Consider the following 7,618-nt stretch of genomic DNA (forward strand, 5'->3'; position numbering starts at 1 on the left):
GGCGCCACACTAATTTGGTCATACTTATAAACCAACGAGCAATGAAGTGGCAAATGTCAAGGAAGCGAAGCCATCGCTCAAGCTCCACAATTTCTTGTAAGCATTCACATCCCCCGCTCCGAGTCGCAGCTGCTTTAATTGAACATGAGTCAAGACGAAGGTCCGTTCAATTCCGTGGGTGGCTCGCTTTCGACATCCAATGACATTGAAACGTAGTTCCAGGAAGTCCTCCACCCCCCCTCTGCGGAGGACTACTTTATTTGTATTTATTTATTTATTTTATTATTTATTTATTTATTTTGTATTTTAATTTAGTTCCTCAAAAGAAGGAGAGGGAGGGGGGGGGGAAACAAAGGAGAAGAAGGGGGGGAGAGAGAGAGACGGAGAGAGAGGAAAAGAAAAAAGAAAGAAAAAAGAAGAGAAAAGAAAAAACAAAAAAACAAAACAGATAATCTGCTTCCATGTCTGCTGAAAAGAGAAAGACAACATACAACACCTGTACTAATCACAACAACCATCAAACGTTAAATGTTGTTGAACAGTACACACAACCCGCATTACAACACATGCCCAGAAGCAACAGCCGATCAAGACAGTGTGTGTCCGTGAGCACATGTCTGTGAGCACCTGTGTGCACACCTGTGTGTGTCAGCGCGCTGGTGTTCCTAAGGTTTCTCCATGTAGCTGTCTAGTAGTGTGTGTGGGGAGCCTCAGCCCCGCCCACCCAGGACATGAAGCCGACACGGAGGAGACCCGGGCCCCAGACATCCAGAGGCCCCCCAGGGCACGGGAACCCCAGGAGGACCACCGCAGGGACAATTGCAGCCCCCACCCATAAAAGGGCAGAGGAGCGCTCCGGAGGGGGGCCATCCGGCAGCCACATCGCAGGAGCCCCAGGGGGCCGTGGCGGCGAGCACGCAGGCTCCGTCGGTGGCCGGCCACACCAGGGCAAACCGGACCCCGGGCCCAGAGGTCCAAGGGACCCCCCACCCCCCAGCCAGGACCCGACAGAGCCGGAAGGACCAGGCCCCGACAAGCAACCGCCAAGAGTGAGTCAGCACACACCAGAGCATCCAGCCCTGGACATCGAGAACCACCAACGCATCGGCAGCCGGGGGCCTCATCCACCAGCAGGGAGTGTGGTGGGGGGCAATAGAGCCTGAGATGTTATTTCAGGTGGAGTCTAAGACCCAACCTGACACCTGCGTATAGACAAACAGGCGTACACATACACAAGCATACGTTCCCACCCTCATGCACACATAATCAAATATTCACCCATTCGCCCAACATAAAGACACACAGAAATGAACGCCGTACACACACTCACACTCCCCATATATACTCTATACTCCGAGATCCAGGCACCACCACCCCCAGAGGGGCAATCTGCCACCAGACCTCGGAGATGTATCCCTTTTTTCCTCTGGCATGGGGACAAGAAGACCACCCCGGACTCCACCGCAGCCGAGAAGCCCACCAGCCCAGACCCCGACCGGACGGCCAGCCCCCGGCTCCAGATGGCGAACAGAGAACGGGGGTGTGAAAAGACCCCATGCTTCCCTCCGCCCGCTCATATGTGGTGTTGGTGCGTGGTGTTCTAAACTGTTTTAAAACAGGGGAAGGGCATGGTGCTAACCACCCTCTGCCAATCAGCAGCTGGTGTCAGCTCGGCCCCTCCCCAGAACCCTCAATGTCTATGTGCAACTTAAAATTGAGAAGTGGGCACTGGCACCAGAGGTAAGGCTGAATGAACAGACCGACCTCTGGACGCCATTCCGTGTGCCCACCCCCAAGGCCCTAAATGTATGTGTCATGAGAGAGTAAGTAATGAGAGTGTCTAAGTTGTGATGTGTGACTGAGACACAGGTGGTCACGGGGGGACAGAGGAGGAATACCTCCCCTGCATCCCAGCGACGCACCTGCACCTCAGAGCCCTACGTGTGTGTTGGGGTGACAGAGCGGGAGGAGGGAAGCATTTAGGGATGGGGAGGAAAGGATCGGGGGGGGCAAAGTACCCCCCCTCTGGAGCCAGCTCCCCCGCTGACCCCCATAAGCACCTCCGTTCCCCGAAATCCACCCAGGGCGGGAGGGCCCAGGCCCATCCAATCCGGGGCCCAGAGCAGTGGCACCACCGGGCACCACAGAGCCCGGGGCAGCCAACCAGACCCCATCATAGAGGAAAAACTACACCCACCCCACCATTCAGTCAACTCCCAAACTACATAAGACAATAGACACCCAGGTTGGGTCCATTCTCCTACTCTATTGGATTCCCCCCCACCCCCGCAGAGAGGATACCCCTAAGGCAGGGACCACCTGCGGACAGATGGTAACAACCTCCCTGCCAGCTAAAGAGGCCCCCAGCCCCTCCGACGCGCCAAAGGCCCCCGCGCCGGGGCTGGGCCCCAGTGCACGCGCCAACCCACACCCCGGCGATACACCCACCAGGACCCAAGCCCCCCCAGCCCAGCCGGAACCCCAGCCCGGAGGCAGAGCGCCCCGAGAACCCCAAGCCCGCCCCGGACCCAGCCAGGAGCAGCACAGCCGCCAGGCCGGCAACCTACGTCCGCCAGCACAGGCTACCCCAGCAGCGCTGCATGCAGCCACCAGAAAGACGCCACCCAAGAGCCACCAAAGCCCCATCCAGGCCAGGACCGCAGTCCCAGCGCCGAACCCCCCCCCCCCCCCCCCCAAGGGAACCCCCAGACGCCCCAAGCCCACATGCCCCCCCCCCACACCAACCACAAAAACCGAAGCGGGACAAACCTGTGACCCCCCACCGCCACTAGGTGATGGAGCTGATCAAAGGAGCCCAGAGAGATTGGTCTAATGTGGCGGCAGAAGCTGTATCAAGACTAATATGGTCCAGCAAACTCTCTCTATATTGGTTGATATTAAGGTTCTTTTTATTTTTCCAGTTCATGAGGACAGTCTTCTTAGCAATGCATAAAGCGGTGAAAGCCATGTGGGTTGTGTTAATCTCTGTAGTGACACCATCTAGGTCGCCCAACAAGCAGACTGAAGGAGAGGCTGGAATGGTACATTTCAGACACTTTGATAAGTCCTCACAAATCCTGCGCCAGAACATCTGAGCAGGTGGACAGAACCAAAGAACGTGGATGTAATTGTCAGGTGTATCCCCTTGACAGTGTGAGCAATTGTTAGAAGACGTAAAACCCATCCTGAACATCCGATGCCCTGTATAGTGAACTCTATGCAGGATTTTGTATTGTATTAATTGTAAATTGGGACTTCTAATCAGTTCAAAGGTTTTTAAACATGTCTTAGACCAGAAATTGTGGTCCCAGCTGATTGATAGATCTGCCTCCCATTTTGCTATAGGAAGGGTTATTGATCCATCCATTTTGGAAAGTGTCCTGTATATTTTAGACAATAATTTGGGGGTTTTGAGATTAAGGAATTCTGGCACACTTGGTGGTATTTGTAATTTGATTTGATTAGACTTGAATTTCCTTTTTACTATAGATTTAACTTGTTGATATTCTAAAAATCTATTCTTGTTAATCCCATGTCTTTTAACTAATAAGTCAAAGGGGATAAAGTCTATTTCTTCGAATATATGTTCCAAGTATTTAATACCTTTACAACTCCAATCCGGGAAATTTATCATATTATTGTTTAGTAGTATGTCAGGGTTGTTCCAGATGGGAGTACGTTTGCATGGGATTAATGAAGACTCAGTCGTTTTTAGAAACCACCATGCTGTCAGAGAAGAGAGAGGTTACCTGGCAGTTTGGGCGGGGCCTATTTTGTGGGCGGAGCTTAAAGCTCTGTCCCATCTGTGACGTCATAAGCGGGAGGTGGGCGTATCCTTTGTTCTGATTGGTCGGGGGGGGTTTTGGCCAAATAGTACACATGCTTATGCCACGTGTTGTCGATAGGGGGTCGTATGGTTTGGGGGGTTGTTAAACTTTAATACAATAAAATACATTACATGTATTTTATTAATGTGTTATTTTTAACAACGTTTTTAAGGAATAATAAAACATATAGCAGGATGAACGTAAGCTAGGGCAAAACTTTAGTGATACATTTAAAAGAAAGAAAAGTAGGCGTATTTTAAACAAGTAGAGACATGCCCCAAGCGAAACACCGTATTTTTAAACAAATGACACGTCCCAAACTTTTAACTTTTAAACAAGCCCAAAAGAGCAAATGCGAAACAAGCACAAGCATTTTAAAACCCATTACATTTAACCAACGTATTTAAAGAAGAACAAGAAAACCTTTTAGCGATATTTACCAGTGTTAGGTTGAATAAAACATTTAACCAGCAAACATCTTAGCCCCACAGCTTGCCCCGTGTGCGGCCGACCAGTTCAAACTTCCGCATCAAATGGCCGATCGCTGGGGGAAGGGGAGGGACGTAAACACACGTTCAAAATCGCCGGCGGAGGTGGGAATTGTAAACGCAAGCCCTTGTCCCTTAATTGTGTGAACACGCCACCATACTGACAGAATGCGCATTAACTCTATTTGTTAATCTGACTTATTTGTAAACAGCATAAAATGATCTATTTCTAATTAAAATAAAAGTCGGACTCTAGCACCACAAGTCCCGACTGTTTAGCAACATTGAGCTAATTTCATCAACGGACGACTAATCACAAGGAATAATAGAATTATCCGCTCCCAGGCTATTAGACATATGGTGTAGTCATAAAAATCGCTGATGTTTACACGAATCCATGCATCAAACAAAGAATAATGGTTCGTAAGACAACCATTTCAAAATGGTAACAACAAACGGATCGAACGCTATTTCAAATAAGTCCCTTAAACGTGACGTTTTTTAAAGTAATGAAGCACTTTTCGGCCTATGTGAAAAATAAAGTAAAGCGCCCTAAGCATTTCGACAACAAAAATCAAGGAATAACGGCATTACCCCAGAAGCATGGGTGTGGCATGGCCTCAGCACATACCGCTAGGTGGAGCTGTCTACTTTTTTTTTTGTTTGTTTTTTGTTTTTTGTTTTTTTGTTAAACGGTTCACACCAGGGGCAATGAAACAGCGGGGGGGCACGCACCTGTTGAAGCCTAAGTCGGAATAGACCGGTCATCCATTCCCAGGCAATTATCCATTTGTCGTAATGTCATAAAACGTCGCTAATGTTTTTCCCGAAACCGCACAGCAAACAAAGAATATTGATTGGTAAACCAGATGACAAGTATACCCCCACCAAGCTGGGGGCTTATTAAGGGGGCGAGCGCTAGGTTCACATTAACACTCACGTCAAGGACTCGAAGGAGCGAAAGAAGCGGACACTTCATTTTTCTGAGCTGCGACATATCAACGTTGGAAAATGGAACTCTCGAGGTAAGCTACATTTTCATTTAAATTTAGGCTATTTTACAATTGCTGATATAGATTTTTTCTGCTGTGAAAACATATTATTGTTATTTTGACCAAGAATTTTCCATGCTGTAAAGATCCTGGCAACACGGTGATACAGAGGATTGGAATAGCGGTAAGTTTTCGAACATAGCCATGGATTTTACTGATTAAATGTGACAAAAGACTGAAAGTGTTTTTGCTCACATTTTGCAGCTGACGACGACGACACTGAACTGCGTGAACTGCTATGCACGCCAACGGTTATTTTCAGAGATAATCGTGAAGGGCCCTGGCAAGTTAGCCATAAACGGAAAAGAGCGGATAGTTTTAACGGTACGTTGGCCTATATCGCTTACCCCGTATCATTGGTTTTTCTGTATGAAATGCTTAACAGTGGCTGTTCTTTAATAGACACGGCGGATGATGAATTGCTGGTCGCGGCGGCCGAAAAAATTGAAGCGGAGCTAGCAACGGAAAGCGGGCCGGGCCAGCCGCCTGGACAACTGGAATTTGAGCGACCTGGGGCTTCACAAAGTGCACCATCGGACCAAGGAGGATCTGCGTGCGGTGTTCCAGCATCCTCGCCCCGTGCGTTGCCGGAATCACCGCTGTGGTCGCAAGATACCTCACCCTTAACACCTTGGCAATTACCTGTTGTAAATTCCCCAGCCGGAGCAGATTTCCGGGAGGAGCGTTTGAAGGCGCTCAAGCTTGCGTTCTTCCTTTTTCAGGATCAGATGTGTGATTTTTTGGCGGATCTGTCTGACCAGATCTAAAGAATAAGCAGGGGAAATGTCTGAAAAACGGTGGATGTATAGTTTTGATGGGGCTGGGGGGTCTAGAAGGATGCATGTAAACGACGACGACGAAGACGGAGAAGCAACGATTAACCCTGATCTTCAACAGATGATTTATGAACTGAATCACGGACCCCAGGGTGAGGTTAACCCCCTTTTGCTTGCCATGATAAATGAATTAAACTCACCAAATGACCATGTGTCTATGGGTATGGAAATGGGGGACGGGGACGCGACCGAGCCTGGTGTTAGGTGCGACAACGGACTGGACACAGATATTGAAATGCCTGATGTAGATGACGGTGTGGCCATGCACTCTCAACTGCATCAGATGCTAACAGAGTTGAATGGCGAGAACCCGGGTGAATTTAACTTCATCTTGCAAAACTTATTAAATGACTTAAATGATGATGGGGCAGAGGAAGTGGATCCAGAAAATATGGATGTTGATAATGGGGTACAGCAACAAGGTGGGGGTGTAGATAATGGTGATGCAAATGTTAATGTGATACGCAGGCCGCAGTTTAACAACACTGAAATAAGGCAGCGTTTTCATTTTGATGGAATCCAGCATGATGACATCGTAGACGTTTACAGGTCTGTTATACAGACATTCCAGAATTTGGTGGACAGAGTGAACAATTTAGCGGGGGATGGGGACATCATACAAATTGAATTGCAGGGGGCGTCAGTAACCAATAACACAGCTATACATGTTCGAGGCGAGGTCGATCTAAATGATCTGCTATCGATGATAGATAACCTTTCACAGAGCAATGCCGAGGTTTTCAGCGATGATACGCTGGAATTGGTCGTACAAATTATTCATAATCGAAATGGTGGGGCAGCCGAACGACAGAAATTAACAAAGCTTTTAAAGTCTGACATTCTGCAAAAGAAGCTCAGATGGCTTATCGTTTCTGAAAACTCTGGCAATAATCTATGCTTTGCTTACTGTGTAGTTCGCCTGTTAAACCCCGACATGCCACATCAGGTTGCTGAGATCGAAGCTAAGCGTTTGCAGGAAGCAGTAGGTCTAACTGAGTCAGACATGGTGTCATTCTCAAACATAGCAGAGTTTGAGCAAATGCTCGGGGTCAAAATTGTTGTGTGGTACCGCTGTGACAAGTCTGACATTTTTAAGAAATTTCAGACAAACCCCGAGCCTTGTGATAAAACAATCTTTCTGTATCTTCAAGATCAACATTTTTTAAAAATAAAAAAAAAAAAAAAAAAAAAAAAACATTTTTTTGGTATAAAAAGCTTGAAGGCATTTTTTGGGGTGTCATACGTCTGTGATTATTGTTACGCTGCATTCAGTGTTAAAACAGATCACAAATGCAAGTATTACTGTAACGTATGTCTCAGTCCCGAGTGCCATAAGCACGCCACAACGCACATCCATTGTGAGGACTGTGGCTCTTTCTGTCGATCGCAGTATTGCTATGAGCAGCACAAAATCT

At 47.9% G+C, this 7,618-nt stretch overlaps 1 long non-coding RNA gene across 2 annotated transcripts; it reads left to right on the forward strand.

Annotated features, from left to right (window-relative positions):
- Window positions 1-2,933: 2,933 nt before the first annotated feature.
- Window positions 2,934-7,416, forward strand: LOC140590951 (uncharacterized). 2 transcript variants are annotated; one of them, XR_011991852.1, is made up of 3 exons: window positions 2,934-5,491; window positions 5,572-5,691; window positions 5,770-7,416. It is a non-coding gene; the product is annotated as an uncharacterized lncRNA (long non-coding RNA). The 2 variants fall into 2 exon arrangements; XR_011991853.1 differs by having other exon boundaries at window positions 2,934-5,340; window positions 5,435-5,691.
- Window positions 7,417-7,618: the final 202 nt, after the last annotated feature.

Source organism: Paramormyrops kingsleyae, chromosome 5, assembly GCF_048594095.1.
Source record: "Paramormyrops kingsleyae isolate MSU_618 chromosome 5, PKINGS_0.4, whole genome shotgun sequence".
NCBI lineage: Eukaryota > Metazoa > Chordata > Actinopteri > Osteoglossiformes > Mormyridae > Paramormyrops > Paramormyrops kingsleyae.